The sequence below is a fragment of the Manis javanica genome, chromosome 16, assembly GCF_040802235.1.
Source record: "Manis javanica isolate MJ-LG chromosome 16, MJ_LKY, whole genome shotgun sequence".
NCBI lineage: Eukaryota > Metazoa > Chordata > Mammalia > Pholidota > Manidae > Manis > Manis javanica.
In genome coordinates this window covers 69,560,705-69,581,238 of record NC_133171.1, presented here as the reverse complement: position 1 = coordinate 69,581,238, position 20,534 = coordinate 69,560,705, and positions in this window count along the sequence as shown.

Sequence of the window (20,534 nt, the reverse complement as noted above, 5' to 3'; positions counted from 1 at the left end):
CCTAATAGACATCTACAGAACTCTACATCCAAAAGCAACAGGATACAAATTCTTCTCAAGGGCACATGGAACATTCTCCAGAATAGACCACATACTAGGCCACAAAAAGAGCCTCAGTAAATTCCAAAAGATTGAAATCCTACCAACCAACTTTTCAGACTACAAAGGCATAAAACTAGAAATAAACTGTACAAAGAAAGCAAAAAGGCTCACAAACACATGGAGGCTTAACAACACGCTCTTAAATAATCAATGGATCAATGACCAAATCAAAATGGAGATCCAGAAATTTATGGAAACAAATGACAACAACAACACAAAGCCCCAACTACTGTGGGATACAGCAAAAGCAGTCTTAAGAGAAAAGTATATAGCAATCCAGGCATATTTAAAGAAGGAACAACAATCCCAAATGAATGGTCTAATGTCACAATTATTGAAATTTGAAAAAGAAGAACAAATGAGGCCTAAGGTCAGCAGAAGGAGGGACATAATAAAGATCAGAGAATAAATAAAATTGAGAGGAATAAAACAATAGCAAAAATCAATGAAACCAAGAGCTGGTTCTTTGAGAAAATAAACAAAATAGATAAGCCTCTAGAGCCAGACTTATTAAGAGGAAAAGAGAGTCAACACAAATCAACAGAATCAGAAACGAGAAAGGAGAAATCACGACGGACCCCACAGAAATAACAAAGAATTATTAGAGAGTACTATGAAAACCTATATGCTAACAAGCTGGGAAACCTAGGAGAAATGGACAACTTCCTAGAAAAATACAACCTTCTAAGACTGACCCAAAAACAGAAAATCTAAACAAACCAATTACCAGCAATGAAATTGAAGTGGTAATCAAAACACTACCAAAGAACAAAACCCCCGGGCCAGATGAATTTACCTCGGAATATTGTCAGACACACAGGGAAGACATAATACCCGTTCTCCTTAAAGTTTTCCAAAAAATAGAAGAGGAGGGAATACTCCCAAACTCATTCTATGAAGCCAACATCACCCTAATCCCAAAACCAGGCAAAGACCCCACCAAAAAAGAAAACTACAGACCAATATCCCTGATGAATGTAGATGCAAAAACACTCAACAAAATATTAGCAAACTGAATTCAAAAATACATCAAGAGGATCATACACCATGACCAAGTGGGCTTCATCCCAGGGATGCAAGGGTGGTACAACATTCAAAAATCCATCATCATCCACCACATCAACAAAAAAGAAGGACAAAAAGCACAATATCATCTCCATACATACTGAAAAAGCATTCGACAGACGTCAACATCCATTCATGATAAAAACTCTCAACAAAATGGGAATAGACTGCAAGTACCTCAACATAATAAAGGCCATATATGACAAACCCACAGCTAACATCATACTGAACAGCGAGAAGCTGAAAGCTTTTCCTCTGAGATCGGGAACAAGACAGGGATGCTCACTCTTTCCACTGTTATTCAACATAGTACTGGAGGTCCTACCCACAGCAATTAGACAAAACAAAGAAATACAAGGAATCCAGATTGTTAAATAAGAAGTCAATCCGTAATTATTTGCAGATGACATGATATTGTACATAAAAAACCCTAAAGACTCCACTCCAAAACTACTAGAACTAATATTGGAATTCAGCAAACTTGCAGGATACAAAATTAACACACAGAAATCTGTGGCTTTCCTATACAACAACAATGAACTAACAGAAAGAGAAATCAGGAGAACAATTCCATTCACAATTGCATCAAAAAGAACAAAATACCTAGGAATAAACCTAACCAAGGAAATGAAAGACCTATACCCTGAAAACTATAAGACGCTCTTAAGAGAAATTAAAGAGGACACTAGCAAATGGAAACTCATCCCATGCTCTTGGCTAGGAGAAATTAATATCGTCAAAATGGCTGTCCTGCCTAAAGCAATATACAGATTTGATGCTATCCGTATCAAATTACCAACAACATTCTTCAATGAACTGAAACAAATAGTTCAAAAATTCATATGGAAACACCAAAGACCCCTAATAGCCAAAGCAATCCTGAGAAGGAAGAATAAAGTAGGGGTGATCTTGCTCCCCAACTGCAAACTCTACTATACAAAGCCACAGTAATCAAGACAATTTGGTACTGGCACAAGAACAGAGCCACAGACCAGTGGAACAGAATACAGACTCCAGACATTAACCCAAACATACATGATCAATTAATATAGGATGAAGGAGCCATGGACATAACAATGGGGAAATGACAGTCACTTCAACAGATGGTGCTGGCAAAACTGGACAGCTACATGTAAGAGAATGAAACTGGATCACTGTTTAATCCCATACACAAAAGTAAATTTGAAATGGATCAAAGACCTGAATGTAAGTCATGAAACCATAAAACTCCTAGAAAAAAACACAGGCAAAAATCTCTTGGACATAGACATGAGCGACTTCTTCATGAACATATCTCCCCGGGTAAGGGAAACAAAAGCAAAGATGAACAAGTGGGACTATATCAACTGAAAAGCTTCTGTACAGCAAAGGACACCATCAATAGAACAAAAAGGCACCCTACAATATGGGAGAATATATTCATAATAACATGTTCTGTAAAGGGTTGACATCCAAAATACATAAAGATCTCATGCACCTCAACAAACAAAAAGCAAATAATCCAATTAAAAAATGGGCAGAGGAGCTGAATAGACAGTTCTCTGAAGAAGAAATCCAGATGGCTAACAGGCACATGAAAAGATATTCCACATCGCTAATGATCAGAGAAAGGCAAAATAAAACCACAAGGAGACATCACCTCACACCAGTAAGGATCGCCATCATTGAAAAGACAAACAACAACAAACGTTGGCAAGGTTGTGGAGAATGTAAGAGGATCATACACCATGACCAAGTGGGGTTCATCCCAGGGATTCAAGGGTGGTACAACATTCAAAAATCCATCAACATCATCCACCACATCAACAAGAAGAATGCAAGGCTGGTGGGAATGTAAATTAGTTCAACCATTGTGGAAAGCAGTAGGGAGGTTGCTCAGAATTCTCAAAATAGAAATACCATTTGACCCAGAATTCCACTCTAGGAATTTACCCTAAGAATGCAGCACTCCAGTTTGAAAAAGACAGATGCACCCCTATGTTTATCGCTGCACTATTTACAATAGCCAAGATATGAAAGCAACCTAAATGTCCATCAGTAGATGAATGGATAAAGAAGATGTGGCACATATACACAATGGAATATTACTCAGCCATTAAGAAAAAAACAGATCCTACCATTTGCAACAACATGGATGGAGCTAGAGGGTATTATGCTCAGCGAAATAAGCCAGGCGGAGAAAGACAAGTCCCAAATGATTTCACTCATATGTGGAGTATAAGAACAAAGGAAAACTGAAGGAACAAAACAGCAGCAGAATCACAGAACCCAAGAATGGACTAACAGTTACCAAAGGGAAAGGGACTGGGGCGGATGGGTGGGAAGGGTGGGATAAGGGCGGATAAAAAGAGGACGTACTACGATTAACATGTATAATGTGTGGGGGGGGGCATGGGGAAGGCTGTACAACACAGAGAAGACAAGCAGTGATTCTACAGCACCTTACGACGCTGATGGACAGTGACTGTAATGGGGTTTGTGAGGAGGACTTGAAGGGGGGAGCCTAGTAAACATAATTTTCTTCATCTAATTGTATATTAATGATAACAAAATAAAAAATAAATAAAAAATTAAAAATGTGCAATAAGGACACAGCTATCAATTATCAGAATGAAAGGACAGACTTTCAATGCTCCAATCAAAAGACACAGGGTTAAAAGAAGGGATGAAACTCAGGACCACCTACATGCTCCCTTAAGGAGATTCACTTGAGATCCAAGGACACAGACAAACTACAAGTCAAAGGGGTGGGGAAAGGTACCCTACACAAGGGAAATTGAAAAAAAAAAAAGATGGATTGATGAGATTAAAGATGGTGGCATGAGAGGGGAGGCAGAAAGCTCCTCCCAGAACCACATACATACGTACAATACGGAAACAGAACAACTACACCAAATCCTGGAAGAGCAGCAGGGAAGAAGGATGCTGCGGCAGGCTGTCACCTCAAAGAGAAGGGTGATGTACAAAGCCAGGATCCAGAGGGACCCCAAAGCCCTTCCCACACCCGAGCTCACAGGAGGTAGGAAGAGAAACAGAACCGGGCAGGGGAGTGGAGGCCTAGGACTGCTGAACACCCAGCCCTGGAGATGTGCTCTGGGAGCACAAACCTACCACACGTGGTGCGCTCTGGAGGATCGGTGGGGTTGGAAAGCCAAGACAGGCAGAATACTTCGAGAAACTTGAGATTCCAGCCACTTGTGAGACAACACAGGGATTCACATCCGGCCACTGTGGGACAAAAGAAAAGCAGGCAGTCTGAGAGACTTGCCAACAGCGAGACAGCTGCTAAAGGGACAAGGCTTCCAGAGCTTGCCACTAAGGAGAAAGGACAGGTGTGCCAAACTGCCCGGGTGCCCTCTGCCCAGCAGGCGGGAGAACTTTTCGGAGCGCCAGTCACTCCATCCCTCTGGCTGGCCTCGCAGCTCCGAGGCCCCCTACCCTGCTGTGACTCATACATGGCCTGCCTCCCCGCCGGCACTGGATTGCTAACTGGCGGCCCCCACCATCGCACCAGGCCAGCGAGAGGACGGCCCCACATACGGCAGCTTCTCCCTGCGTGCTCCACAAACTGGCCCTGGCAGTGGAGACGGGCACTGTGGCCGGGAAGCAGGAGGGACCTCTTTCCTCGCGGCAGGGGAGGGCACCACCACCGCTCCCCTGTGACCCCTGCCATCCCCCCAAAGGCCTGAGCAGCTCCAGAGAGTAAATCTTCTGGGAGCTAGAGGGCACCAGGGCACCACCTACAAATACGAACCGTCAAAGGAACCTGGTAACAGGACTCAAATCAATCTTACTGAAACAGATCTCAAAATAAACATCAGGAACATGCTCATGGAGCTACAGAAAAAAAGTGCCCATCTCTTGAGCACAATTCTCTCTCTCTCTCTACCAGGAGCACTGCTGAGGCCTTGTTCTGAGACGGATGCTGGAACAGCCCAGCAGGAAAGGTGGAGCTCTCAGGTCCACCCCTGTTGGTGCCAGGACAGCCCCACACAGGGTCTGACAGAACTGCAAACGGGGGATGCCGCATATCTGACTCCACAGGAAAGATAAAACAGTGCCGCATGCTAGCCTTCCCATTAATGGCTAGTGGCTAGGTCGCTTCACCGATACCAGGTGATGTCAACACCCTGGGCTTTATCTCCTTAGCAACCTTTTTTCACTATGACCCTTGAAAGCAGCACATGGAAAGATACTACCTACCAGTCTCCACACCATCTCACTTCTCATCTTAGGCTCGATGTTCCTGTATCACATCTTCTCCTCTTTGTAACAGTTTTCTCAGTCCAGTTGGTGTTCTGGAAAAAAAAAAATTAGAATTGGAATGAAATGGCAGAGGGCATAAGATTCTGTTTGAACACCATCAGCAGAACAAAAAGACATCCTACAGTATGGGAGAATATATTCATAGATAACATATCCGATAAGGGGTTGCCATCCAAAATATGCATTAAGAGCTCACACACCTCAACACACAAAAAGCAAATAGTCCAATTACAAAATGGGCAGAGGATCTGAACAGACACTTCTCCCAAGAAGCAATTTCAGGTGTCAGACAGGCACATGAAAAGATGCTCCACATCGCTGATCATCAGAGAACTGACTGCACATTAAAACCACACTGGGGTATCACCTCACACCAGTTAGGATGGCCGCCATCCAGAAGACAGACAACAACAGATGTTGGCAAAGATGTGGAGAAAAGGGAACCCTCCTATACTGCTGGTGGGAATGTCAGTCAGTTCAACCATTGTGGAAGCAGTATGGAGGTTCCCAAAAAAACAGAAATACCATTTGACCCAGGAATACCTCACCTCTCCTAGGAACTTACCCTAAGAATGCAGGAGCCCAGTTTGAAAGAGACATATACACCCCTATGTTGATCGCAGCACTATTTACAATAGCCAAGAAATGGAAGCAACCTCAGTGTCCATCAGGAGATGAATGGATAAAGAAGAGGTGGTACATAGACACTATGGAATATCATTCAGCCATAAGAAGAAAACAAATCCTACCACCATTCGCAACAACATGGATGGAGCTACAGGGTGATAAGCTCACTAAAACAAGCCAGGTGGAGAAAGACAAGTAGCGAATGATTTCACTCCTGTGGAGTATAAGAACAAAGCAAAAACGGAAGGAACAAAACAGCAGCAGAATCACAGAACCCAAGAATGGACTAACAGTTACCAAAGGGAAAGGGACTGGGGAGAATGGGAGGGAAGGGAGGGATAAGTGTGGGGGAAGAAAGGGGGTTTTACGAGTAGCATGTATAATATGAGGGGGGCATGGGGAGGGCTGTGCAACAGAGAAGACAAGTAGTGATTCTACAACATCTTACTACGCTTATAGACAGTGACTATAATGGGGTTCATGGGGGGCACTTGGTGAAGGGGGGACCCTAGTAAACAGAATGTAATTCATGTAATTGTAGATTAATGATAACAAAATAAAAATTAAAAAATTAATTAATTACTTCTGGCAAGTAAATTGTAAAGACAAAGCAAGGTTAAAAAATAAACAACGAAGAACAACTGTTCAAAACCTCCTAAATATAAAAAAAGTCTCTGAATTTCAACTGCTTGATGAAAGTAGAAGTTTCTAAGTTGTAATCAGAGACCAAAAATCAAAGCATAAGAAGCCTATTTTTTTATTAAGATAAGCTCCAGAAAAATGAGATACTTTGATTTTATGTGGCAACCTTTAAGAAAAAAATCTCAATTACATGAATCAAAAAGTCACACAACTAGAAGCTATTCCTGGCATCATTTTAAATTCATACTTCAGAAAAACAAAACTTAAAATATTTACCTGTGAGCATTAATAAATCAAATACTTAGGTTTATATTTAGTGTTTGCAAAATAAAATTCTAATGTACTGATACAGAAAACAAAATGACAATAAAATCTGTAACAACAAAAATAACACCCAAGTAGATATGACTGTAGCAGGAGTACAGAATCTCAGAGCAGGTTTCATTACAAACACTTAACTGTGTGTCATTTGAAAAGAGTATTTATTCAGTCTTGAATAACCTTGATGCAAGTTGCTGATCACCACCTTTACTACGATACATTAATAACAAAATTTTCAGAAAACTATGACTAAGTAGTTAACAGTTCCAGCTGAACAAATCAAATACTTCAAACATCCTATTGTTACCTGGAATGCAAACACAACCCTTATTTCCTTTATAGAAAGTTCGATATAATTCTTACTAAATAGGTAGCTTTGATTATGTAATGCATGTAACAAAACAGAATTGTAAATTAGAAAATTATTATTTCTACTATTTCAAAGATCATAACTATCTTAGTTCAACACAATGAGTCAAATTTAGAGGGTAATGGAATAGAAATATATGGGTGAAGACAATAAATTTGAACTTTTGCTTCATTCAAGGTAACTCATCATTAGTCATCAAATTTTAGTATTAGTTTATGACTCAATCAAAAGGGCAGGGACAAAAACCAAATAATATCACCCTGTGAGTTAGAAAAAGACCCTTTCTGAGCCAACAAATGAGAATAAGTCACCTTTTCCTTCTCTAGGATGTATTTTAGCCCTACTTGTTCTCTCAGTCAGGCACTTTCGTGTAGGGCACACTTAGCCTAACGAACTATACCTGGTAACTCTGTACAAGCAAAAAGCTTCAGAAAGGATTTCCCTGCCTCCTTGCAAGTCTGAGAAAGTACAGAAGAGTTCAGTCCTCCATGACTTAAGAAATTTGTGCAAGATAAAGGAGGGAGGATGCCGGGAAGGGTACACAAGAAAGAAGAAAGGCTCCTCCTCTTATTTGCTCGCCTTCTCCTTGCAATAAATAAGCTTCACATAGTTATTAATATCCTATCTTACTCCAAAATTATTTAATATAACTTACAGAAATATTAGTAGTAGAATAGAATGCTTTCAAAATACAAATTAGTATGAATAAAGGGAAAATAAGAGGATGCAAGAAAGATGAAACACAAGGTAAAGTTGGACCACAGAAACACCTAAGGCCTTGCACAACTCTAAAATGTGGGTGGTTCAGCTCTTAGCTTCTCAGCAACCCATCAAGTGGGAAACAAGATCTAATTACAAAATTTTCATTCCATATACAAAGTAATTTACAAACAAGCACCAAAGCTTTTCCTAGTGCTCAGAGGTAAGAGAAATTTCTTCTATACTTCTCAATAACAGGACACTGGACAGTACTGTAATTTTCTAAACAGCATCTTTATATAAATTAAGTAATAGATTTCCTATGAAAGTTTCTTTTAACATTTCCTCAACACAGCTATGGTCATAACATAAGGACAGTTATCCAGAAAATGAACCATCTTGCTGGTAAACCTTTTACAATTTAATCTGGGGTTATATGTATTCATTTATCAGCTTTGAAACATTTTTTATAGTATGTTGATTTTAGTAAATAGTTACACCAGAAGGTATTCATCTGGGACTTTAAACAAATACTAACAATCCTCAGGATATTTGTTACATAGTCCATTTTCATATTCCAAAGTCCTATTTCATTTTCTAAATTCAGGTTCCTCAGATGGATAAGTAAGTAAAATGGTCATGCAGGTAACAACTGTGGCTCCAGGTCAGATGAAGATGACACTAATACATAGGTCCAAACACTTCAAGGAGACCTTTTTTTTTTTTGAGAGGGTATCTCTCATATTTATTGATCAAATGGTTGCTAACAACAATAAAAATCTGTATAGGGGAGTCAATGCTCAATGCACAATCATTAATCCACCCCATGCCTAATTTTCGTCAGTCTCCAATCTTCTGAAGCATAACGAACAAGTTCTTACATGGTGAACAGTACAAGGGCAGTCATCACAGAAACTTTCGGTTTTGATCACGCATTATGAACTATAAACAATCAGGTCAAAAATGAATATTCATTTGATTCTTATACTTGATTTATATGTGGATCCCACATTTCTCCCTTTATTATTATTATTTTTAATAAAATGCTGAGGTGGTAGGTAGATGCAAGATAAAGGTAGAAAACATAGTTTAGTGTTGTAAGAGAGCAAATGTAGATGATCAGGTGTGTGCCTGTAGACTATGGTTTAATCCAAGCTAGACAAGGGCAATAAAACATCCACAGATGCAGAAGACTTCTCTCAAAACGGGGGATGAGGTTCTAAGCCTCACCTCTGTTGATCCCCAATTTCTCACCTGATGGCCCCCCTGCGACTGTGCCTGTCTTAGGTTGTTCCTCCCTTGAGGAATCTTACCCGAAGATTTAAAACTTAAAACAGTCCCTGTCTTACTTTTCCAGGGGGCCTTCTATTATCCTGCTTAATTCAGCAAGTGGGAGCCCAATCTGTGATGATTTTTATTCCTCAATTTGGTATTTCTAACCAAGAAATGGTAAAGAAATCTTACTGAAGAGTTTCTAGACTGATATCTTCCCATTCAGTCTACACCAATTTAGATTCCTTTTAGAGTATGAATCTTTTACACACTTTATGGCAGGTTTTATTTTTACGTTACTGGTGGGGGAGAAAAGGCAGTAAAATTCAAAAGAATTTCCTATCTCCCATTTTGTCATACAAGAAAAAATAAGGTCCACAATGGCAGCATCTCAATACACCATATATATGGACTTAATACTACTAAAATTTAGCAATGCTACAATCTGATATTTAATAAATAGGCAATAGCAACTTGTATCTTCCATTACAGTTGGTTTCCTCTTCTCTATCTCCCAAAGATGCCAAATTTAAATTCTCCTACTGCCCACTTTATGGTCATGTTGTACACCTGTTGCTTTCCTACCTCATTAGCAGTTTGAATCTCATCACTTTCAGGATGCTCCTCTCTCAAAAGCCTGGCTATTTGGGCCCATATAACCTTCTCATCCTACTTGACTCAGCTCTATATTACTCTCTAATTATTTTAGTATTTCCCTTAGTAGTTACTGGGATTTCTAGTTTTTACGTTACCCACTATGAATAATGAAATGCAAATGCTCTAAGTACAAATTAACTTAGTATGATATGTTAATCAACTACATACTTATAACAGTTTATGCTTATTCAACATAAGTAAGATATTAGGATTTCATCAAGTAAGCCAGAGGCCAATTTTTTACCACAAAGGTAATTTCCAAATGGCATACAATCAATCCATATTACATCAAACCTTAGGCTTTTCTACTTTCAAGATTGTCAGAAGAATTTTAGTTGTGAGGACAACTTTTGAGAACACTACCAAAAACCAAATAGATTTTTTGAATTATTGTCAGACCTCAAAATGTCTAGATTAAATGACAATGGTATCCAATACAGTTTGATCCATATTTGAACTCATATACATAACCCAGAGCCAGGCAACCTCTTCTACTATTAAATGAACTCTTCCAGTGTGTAGCCACTGAAATTTGTTATTTCTGAATTTCCTATTTTATGAAAAGTCAAACCTTGGTGATCTCAACATACAATCTTTAGTACTGCAAAAGGTAGCGGCATTTACATTTGGCATAATACGTACACTTGTTTAACATTTTTCTTGCAATTAAAAGAACACTCCTTTTAAAAATATATTGAAAGCATAGGCTTAAGAAGCTCATTATTAATTATAAGCTTAAATCAATCAGTATTATATTCGATTAATTTAGAAAGTTATAGGATAATTAGAATGATTTTATATTAACCACTTAAAATTGTTTACTTCAGAGAACGGAGGAAACATCTATAATATTAATTGAAAAGCTTTTACCAATTTAACAAAAGAACGTAGTTCAATTTTTTTTTCTTAAAAGACAAACTGTAAAGAATAAACCAATGAAAGCTACAAATATGTATGTATTCATTTAATGCAACATTAAATAGATACACAGAGCCTGTGAAAATACAGTATTCATTTTACTGCAGAAGGACAGACATTGCACAACAATGAGATTTGCTAATGAAATTAACCATCAACCTGGATGGAATACATATGTATTAAACCAAGACCTCAATGTCATTTTCTTTTTCTTTCTTTCATTTTTTTCTTGACCTTGTCAGTATTTTTGTCCTTTAGATTTTGGAACTTTGGTAAAGAAAAATCAAGGCTATAATGTAGTGTAGTGGTTTTTATTCATCACATTTATTTTTAATGTAAATTCTAACTGTTCTGCTTCTATCAGCACTATTAAAGTATCTTTGAGAAAAAAAAAATCAATGGATGCTACCAGAACAAACAAAGGAAGTTTATTCCTATTCAGAATTGCAACATCTGACATAAATTCCACATGAAAACTTTCATAGCAATGTTAGTACCTACTTGGATACTACTGATATATGCAATAATGTAATAATGCAATTCCTCCAGCAATTTCTACTACTGACAATTATTAAGTGAAATACTGTAGGGCTAACATAATAACTATCAGTATGAAAATTATTCTAATGTGTTTAGATAAAAATTGTAATTTTTCCCCCAAAACTGCTCTGCTATCCTGTTCTACAAAGTTAATTACTAATTTTCATTTATCAAAACTAAGTAATTCTGAGTTTTCTTAAAAAACTATTATTTAAATCAATGATTTAGTTATCATAATTTTCTATAAAAGCCCAAGACTATGAAAATGGTTGATATTATATATTTTAAATAAAATAATTAATGACCCTCAAAACTGACTTACTTCTTTTTGAGTATAAGCTATTTAGCTAAATAACTGTCTCATTGGTTGGTTACACAAATTAGGTTTTCAATTCACATGTGCTACAGATAAAATTAACAGCTTAACCTGCTGTGGCACATAATTGCTGTTAATTCATGATAATAACAATTGCTTTAAAAAAAAAGCAGTACTTATACCAATACCAACTAAAACAGCCTCAGCCAAACAAAATAAAGCACATGTGTACAGTGGCCGAGAGGACACCTGGAGCTGTGAGCAATAACAATGATTTCTCCCAACCTGCCCTTTCCCTTGACTTACTTTGGTTTCACTGGACTTAGTTTCTGGAGGGGAGCCCCCCACCCCTTACTCCTGGAGCTACAGCCAAAATTTTCTATTAAAATGACAAAATATAAATCAGACTGTAGAGAAACAGGCAGTTGAAGGAAATGTCTACTGTAATAATGAAAGCCTGCTATCTAGGGCCAAGACTGCAATCCTAAAATGTAGTGATAGGCTTTAAAGTCAGCTAGCTCCTTGCTACTCAAAATGTGGCCCACAGTCCAGCAATGCTGAAACTGCTTTTTTTTTTTTTAAAGAAAATCAGAACTTCAAGCACCAGCCTACATGTACTGAATCAGAATCTTACACATATTAAAATTTACAAGCCATGATACAGAAAATTCTTCAGCCTAGCTAACAATTTGTATACCAATTCCAGTAATTTCTGATATTCTAACAACTCAAAAATTCAAATTCAGATACAGAATATTCAGAGAACAGACAGCTTACTTGCTATACCCAAAGCCCACTACATATTATTTGCTTAACTTTTTCAAGTCCCATATTCATTATAAACTACTGATCTGCAGTTTGTGGTAATAAAGGAGTAAGAGAGAATATCTTTTTGTAAGATCTTGGAAAACCTTAAATATATGGATAAAGTTGAAGTATTTACACTCAGCGATTATTTTAAACAATTTCATCAGAAGAGTCTTTCCTAAATAAAATCTCGTTTAGGAAGGAGCCCAGTATAGTAAAATATAAATAAAGGGCTGTACTTTGGGGCAAGGAAGGCATCCAGCAGTAGCCAAAGCATCTCAACAGAACCAACTGATTGGATTCCTCAGAGTGCACTTTGGAAAACTCGGCCTTAAAGGAACTACTTAAAAGTCTGAAAAACAAACTGAATAACTGTTAACTAATCACAAGTAAAGTTCATTGATCAAAGTGAGCCCTAAAGATCTCTTTATAGAAACCTACTATTCTATTTAGTTTAATTTATTCTATGGTGTTTTAAAGACCACTACATATAATTATATAATTATATAATTAAGCATCTTCTCTAATTTAAATTGATCTCTTCCCCAAATACTCCAATTGCTGAGGTTGGTTTTAATCAGTATATTATTTTCAATTAAATTATTTTAGTTAATAGTATGCCTACCATATTTAAGACATTATGTTAAGTTTTACAAAGGCAATATAAATGGACAAAGTAGTTACTTAACACTTTGGGAAGATAATACATTGAACATAGTAAGTGCCAAAAAATCTATATAAATATAGTACTATGGGAGCAAAATTAACTGCAGGTGTTAGAGCAATTTAATTACTTCTGGGATCTTACTATGCTGATGGGACAGTGACTGCAGTGGGGTATGATGGGGGGACTAGATAGTATGTGTGAATGTAGTAACCACACTTTTTTTATGTGAAACCTTCACAGGAGTGTACATCAATAACACCTTAAAAAAAAAAAGAATCTTACCAGTTTAACTTCCTGGGTGTTAAATGAAATCTTATCTTTTAGATGAGATGCTTCCTGCCTTTTACTACATTGTCTGTGGCTGGGCTTACCTGCCGTATTAATTGCCCAGGTTATCTATCACTTGATCAAGGGCTGGAGGAGGAAAAGCAACATCTGGGCAAAGTTAAAGATAAACTGGGCCTTTTAGCTGGCTTAAGTAAATTTTACAACGGCCTCATTTAATTGACACAATGAAGTCACAGGGCACTTAACTTCCTGGATGTTAAAATGCAATCTTGGAGGCGGAGCCAGGATGGCGGGGTGAGTAGAGCAGTGGAAATCTCCTCCCAAAAACACATAGAGCTATGAAAATATAACTAAGAAAAATCTTCCTAAAATAGAGACCAGAGGACACAGGACAACATCCAGACCACATCCACACCTGCAAGAACCCAGCGCCTTGCGATGGGGGTAAGATACAAGCCCCCGCCCCACGGGACCCAAGTGCCCCTCCCCCCGGCTCCCGGCGGATGTAAAGAAACTGGAGCGGTTTTTTTTTTTTTTTTGGCTAGTGCTTTTCGGAAGCCTTAAAGGGACAGGGACCCCGTTGCTAGGGAGGCAGGGTGGCAGGACCGGTGAGTGGGTGCCTGGGACCAGCACCTGAGGACAAAGAATATCCCGCATTTTTCCCTGCGGGAACGGTGGGCGGGTGCCTGAGACCGGCACCTGACGACGGAGGAAATCGCACGTTTCCCCCCCCCTTTTTTTTTTCTCTTTTTGGCGAGTGCTTTTTGGAAGCCTTAAAGGGACAGGGATCCTGGTGCTAGGGAGGCAGGGCGGCAGGACTGGTGAGCGGGTGACTGGGACTGGCGCCTGAGGACAAAGAATATCCCGTGTTTTTCCCTGCAGGACCGGTGGGCGGGTGCCTGAGACCGGCACTTGAGGACGGAGGAAATTGCGTGTTTTTCCCCTTTTTTTTTCTCTTTTTGGCGAGTGCTTTTTGGAAGCCTTAAAGGGACAGGGACCCCGGTGCTAGGGAGGCAGGGCGGCGGGACTGGGGAGCGGGTGCCTGGGACCGGAGCCTGAGGACAAAGAATATCCTGCGTTTTTCCCTGCGGGACCGGTGGGCAGGTGCCTGAGACCGGCACTTGAGGACAGAGGAAATTGCGCGTTTTTCCCTTTTTTTTTCTCTTTTTTGCGAGTGCTTTTTGGAGGCGTTAAAGGGACAGGGACCCCAGTGCTAGGGAGGCAGGGCAGCGGGACTGGGGAGCGGGTGCCTGGGACCGGCACCTGAGGACAAAGAATATCCTGCATTTTTCCCTGCGGGACCAGTGGGCGAGTGCCTAAGACCGGCACCTAAGGACAGAGGAAATTGCGCGTTTCCCCCCCCCCCTTTTTTTTCTTTCTGTTTTTGGCGAGTGCTTTTTGGAAGCCTTAAAGGGACAGGGACCCTGGTGCTAGGGAGGCAGAGCAGCAGGAACGGTGAGCGGGTGCCTGGGACCGGCGCCTGAGGACAAAGAATATCGCACGTTTTTCCCTATGGAACCGGTGGGCGGATGCCTGAGACCGGCACCTGAGGACGGAGGAAATCGCGCATTTTTCCGCTTTTTTTTCTCTCTTTTGGGCGAGTGCTTTTTGGAAGCCTTAAAGGGACAGGGACCCTGGTGCTAGGGAGGCAGGGCGGCGGGACTGGTGAGCGGGTGCCTGGGACCGGCGCCTGAGGACAAAGAATATCGCGTGTTTTTCCCTGCAGGATCGGTGGGCGGGTGCTTTTTGGAAGCCTTGAAGGGACAGGGACCCTGGTGCTACGGAGACAGGGCAGCAGGACCAGTGAGCGTGTGCCTGGGACCGGTGCCTGAGGACAAAAAAAAATCGCGTGTTTTTTCCTTTTTTTTTTTCTGTTCCCTCTCTCATTATTGCTGTTGTTGTTGTTGTTTGGTTTGGAGAGTGCTTTTTGGAAGTCTTAAAGGTGCAGGACAGGTCACTTAGACCAGAGGCAGGGAATCTGGGGATCTCTGGGCACTCTAACCCCCTGGGCAGCAGGGAGCACAGAGGCCCCTTACGGAGATAAACAGCCTCCCGGACGCACCCCCTCCAACATGACTCCACCATTTTGGAGGAGCAGCCCCAGCCAGGCCACGCCCACAGCAACAGCGGAGATAAACCCCATAGCAACCGGGCAGGAAGCAGAAGCCCTGTCTGCACACAGCTGCCCAGCACAAGCCACTAGAGGTCGCTATTCTCCCAGGAGAGGAAGGCCACAAACCAACAAGAAGGGAAGCTCTTCCAGCGGTCACTTGTACCAGCTCTGCAAACTATCTCTATCACCATGAAAAGACAAAACTACAGGCAGACAAAGATCACAGAGACAACACCTGAGAAGGAGACAGACCTAACCAGTCCTCCTGAAAAAGAATTCAAAATAAAAATCATGAACATGCTGACAGAGATGCAGAGAAAAATGCAAGAGCAATGGGATGAGATGCAGAGAAAAATGCAAGAGCAGTGGGATGAAGTCCAGAGGGAGATCACAGATGTCAGGAAGGAGATCACAGAGGTGAAACAATCCCTGGAAGGATTTATAAGCAGAATGGATAAGATGCAAGAGGCCACTGAAGGAATAGAAGCCAGAGAACAGGAACGTGTAGAAGCTGACATAGAGAGAGATAAAAGGATCTCCAGGAATGAAACAACACTAAGAGAACTATGTGACCAAGTCAAAAGGAATAATATTCGTATTATAGGGATACCAGAAGAAGAAGAAAGAGGAAAAGGGATAGAAAGTCTCTTTGAAGAAATAATTGCTGAAAACTTCCCCAAACTGGGGGAGGAAATAATCAAACAGACCATGGAATTACACAGAACCCCCAACAGAAAGGATCCAAGGAGAACAACACCGACACATAGTAATTAAAATGGCAAGGATCAAGGACAAGGAAAGAGTTTTAAAGGCAGCTAGAGAGAAAAAGGTCACCTATAAAGGAAAACCCATCAGGCTAACATCAGACTTCACGACAGAAACACTACAGGCCAGAAGAGAATGGCATGATATACTTAATGCAATGAAACAGAAGGGCCTTGAACCAAGGATACTGTATCCAGCACGAATATCATTTAAATATGATGGCGGGATTAAACAATTCCCAGACAAGCAAAAGCTGAGGGAATTTGCTTCCCACAAACAACCTCTACAGGGCATCCTATAGTGACTGCTCTAGACGGGAGCACCCCTAAAAAGAGCACAGAACAAAACACACAACATATGAAGAATGGAGGAGGAGGAATAAGAAGGGAGAGAAGAAAAGAATCTCCAGACAGTGTATATAACAGCACAATAAGTGAGCTAAGTTAGGCAGTAAGATACTAACCGAGAATCTAAAGCCTGCAATGGCAATAAGTACATATCTCTCAATAGTCACCCTAAATGTAAATGGACTTAATGCACCAATCAAAAGACACATAGTAATAGAATGGATAAAAAAGCAAGACCCACCTATATGCTGCTTACAAGAAACTCACCTCAAGCCCAAAGACAGGCACAGACTAAATGTCAAGGGATGGAAAAACATATTTCAGGCAAACAACAGTGAGAAGAAAGCAGGGGTTGCAGTACTAATATCAGACAAAATAGACTTCAAAACAAAGAAAGTAACAAGAGAAAAAGAAGGATACTACATAATGATAAAGGGCTCAGTCCAACAAGAGGATATAACCATTCTAAATATATATGCACCCAATACAGGAGCACCAGCATATGTGAAGCAAATACTAACAGAACTAAAGAGGGAAATAGACTGCAATGCATTTATTTTAGGAGACTTCAACACACCACTCACCCCAAAGGATAGATCCACCGGGCAGAAAATAAGTAAGGACACACAGGCACTGAACAAAACACTAGAACAGATGGACCTAATAGACATCTATAGAACTCTACATCCAAAAGCAACAGGATATACATTCTTCTCAAGTGCACATGGAACATTCTCCAGAATAGACCACATACCAGCTAACAAAGAGCCTCAGTAAATTCCAAAATATTGAAATTCTACCAACCAATTTTTCAGACCACAAAGGTATAAAAGTAGAAATAAATTCTACAAAGAAAGCAAAAAGGCTCACAAACACATGGAGGCTTAACAACATGCTACTAAATAATCAATGGATCAATGAACAAATCAAAATAGAGATCAAGGAATATATAGAAACAAATGACAACAACAACACAAAGCCCCAACTTCTGTGGGACGCAGCGAAAGCAGTCTTAAGAGGAAAGTATATAGTAATCCAGGCACACTTGAAGAAGGAAGAACAATCCCAAATGAATAGTCTAACATCAGAATTATCAAAACTGGAAAAAGAAGAACAAATGAGGCCTAAAGTCAGCAGAAGGAGGGACATAATAAAGATCAGAGAAGAAATAAACAAAATTGAGAAGAATCAAACAATAGCAAAAATCAACGAAACCAAGAGCTGGTTCTTCGAGAAAATAAACAAAATAGATAAGCCTCTAGCCCAACTTATTAAGAGAAAAAGAGAATCAACACAAATCAACATAATCAGAAATGAGAATGGAAAAATCACGACAGACTCCACAGAAATACAAAGAATTATTAAAGACTACTATGAAAACCTATATGCCAACAAGCTGGAAAACCTAGAAGAAATGGACAACTTCCTAGAAAAATACAACCTCCCAAGACTGACCAAGGAAGAAACACAAAAGTTAAACAAACCAATTACGGGCAAAGAAATTGAAACGGTAATCAAAAAACTACCCAAGAACAAAACACCGGGGCCGGATGGATTTACCTCGGAATTTTATCAGACACACAGAGAAGACATAATACCCATTCTCCTTAAAGTGTTCCACAAAATAGAACAAGAAGGAATACTCCCAAACTCATTCTATGAAGCCAACATCACCCTAATACCAAAACCAGGCAAAGACCGCACCAAAAAAGAAAATTACAGACCAATATCCATGATGAATGTAGATGCAAAAATACTCAATAAAATATTAGCAAACAGAATTCAACAGTATATCAAAAGGATCATACACCATGACCAAGTAGGGTTCATCCCAGGGATGCAAGGATGGTACAACATTCGAAAATCCATCAAAATCATCCACCACACCAATAAAAAGAAAGACAAAGACCACATGATCATCTCCATAAATGCTGAAAAAGCATTTGACAAAATTCAACATCCATTCATGATAAAAACTCTCAGCAAAATAGGAATAGAGGGCAAGTACCTCAACATAATAAAGACCATATATGATAAACCCACAGCCAGCATTATACTGAACAGTGAGAAGCTGAAAGCATTTCCTCTGAGATCGGGAACCAGACAGGGATGCCCATTCTCCCCACTGTTATTTAACATAGTACTGGAGGTCCTAGCCACAGCAATCAGACAAAACAAAGAAATACAAAGAATCCAGATTGGTAAAGAAGAAGTTAAACTCTCACTATTTGCAGATGATATGATACTGTACATAAAAAACCCTAAAGACTCCACTCCAAAACTACTAGAACTGATATCGGAATACAGCAAAGTTGCAGGATACAAAATTAACACACAGAAATCTGTAGCTTTCCTATACACTAACAATGAACCAATAGAAAGAGAAATCAGGAAAACAATTCCATTCACCATTGCATCAAAAAGAATAAAATACCTAGGAATAAACCTAACCAAAGAAGTGAAAGACTTATACTCTGAAAACTACAAGTCACTCTTAAGAGAAATTAAAGTGGACACTAATAAATGGATACTCATCCCATGCTCATGGCTAGGAAGAATTAATATCGTCAAAATGGCCATCCTGCCCAAAGCAATATACAGATTTGATGCAATCCCTCTCAAATTACTAGCAACATTCTTCAATGAATTGGAACAAATAATTCAAAAATTCATATGGAAACACCAAAGACCCCGAATACCCAAAGCAATCCTGAAAAAGAAGAATAAAGTAGGGGGGGATCTCACTCCCCAACTTCAAGCTCTACTACAAAGCCATAGTAATCAAAACAATTTGGTACTGCATAAGAACAGAGCCACAGACCAGTGGAACAGATTAGAGACTCCAGAAATTAACCCAAACATATATGGTCAATTAATATTTGATAAAGGAGCCATGGACATACAATGGCAAAATGACAGTCTCTTCAACAGATGGTGCTGGCAAAACTGGACAGCTACATGTAGGAGAATGAAACTGGACCATTGTCTAACCCCATATACAAAGGTAAACTCAAAATGGATCAAAGAACTGAATGTAAGTCATGAAACCATTAAACTCTTGGAAAAAAACATAGGCAAAAACCTCTTAGACATAAACATGAGTGACCTCTTCTTGAACATATCTCCCCGGGCAAGGAAAACAACAGCAAAAATGAGCAAGTGGGACTACATTAAGATGAAAAGCTTCTGTACAGCGAAAGACACCATCAATAGAACAAAAAGGAACCCTACAGTATGGGAGAATATATTTGAAAATGACAGATCCGATAAAGGCTTGACGTCCAGAATATATAAAGAGCTCACATGCTTCAACAAACAAAAAACAAATAACCCAATTAAAAAATGGGCAGAGGAACTGAACAGACAGTTCTCTAAAAAAGAGATGGCCAACAGACACATGAAAAGATGCTCCACATCGCTAATTATCAGAGAAATGCAAATTAAAACTACAATGAGGTATCACCTCACACCAGTAAGGATAGCTGCCATCCAAAAGACAAACAACAACAAATGTTGGTGAGGCTGTGGAGAAAGGTGAACCCTCCTACACTGCTGGTGGGAATGTAAATTAGTTCAACCATTGTGGAAAGCAGTACGGAGGTTCATCAAAATGCTCAAAACAGACCTACCATTTGACCCAGGAATTCCACTCCTAGGAATTTACCCTAAGAACGCAGCAATCAAGTTTGAGAAAGACAGATGCACCCCTATGTTTATCGCAGCACTATTTACAATAGCCAAGAATTGGAAGC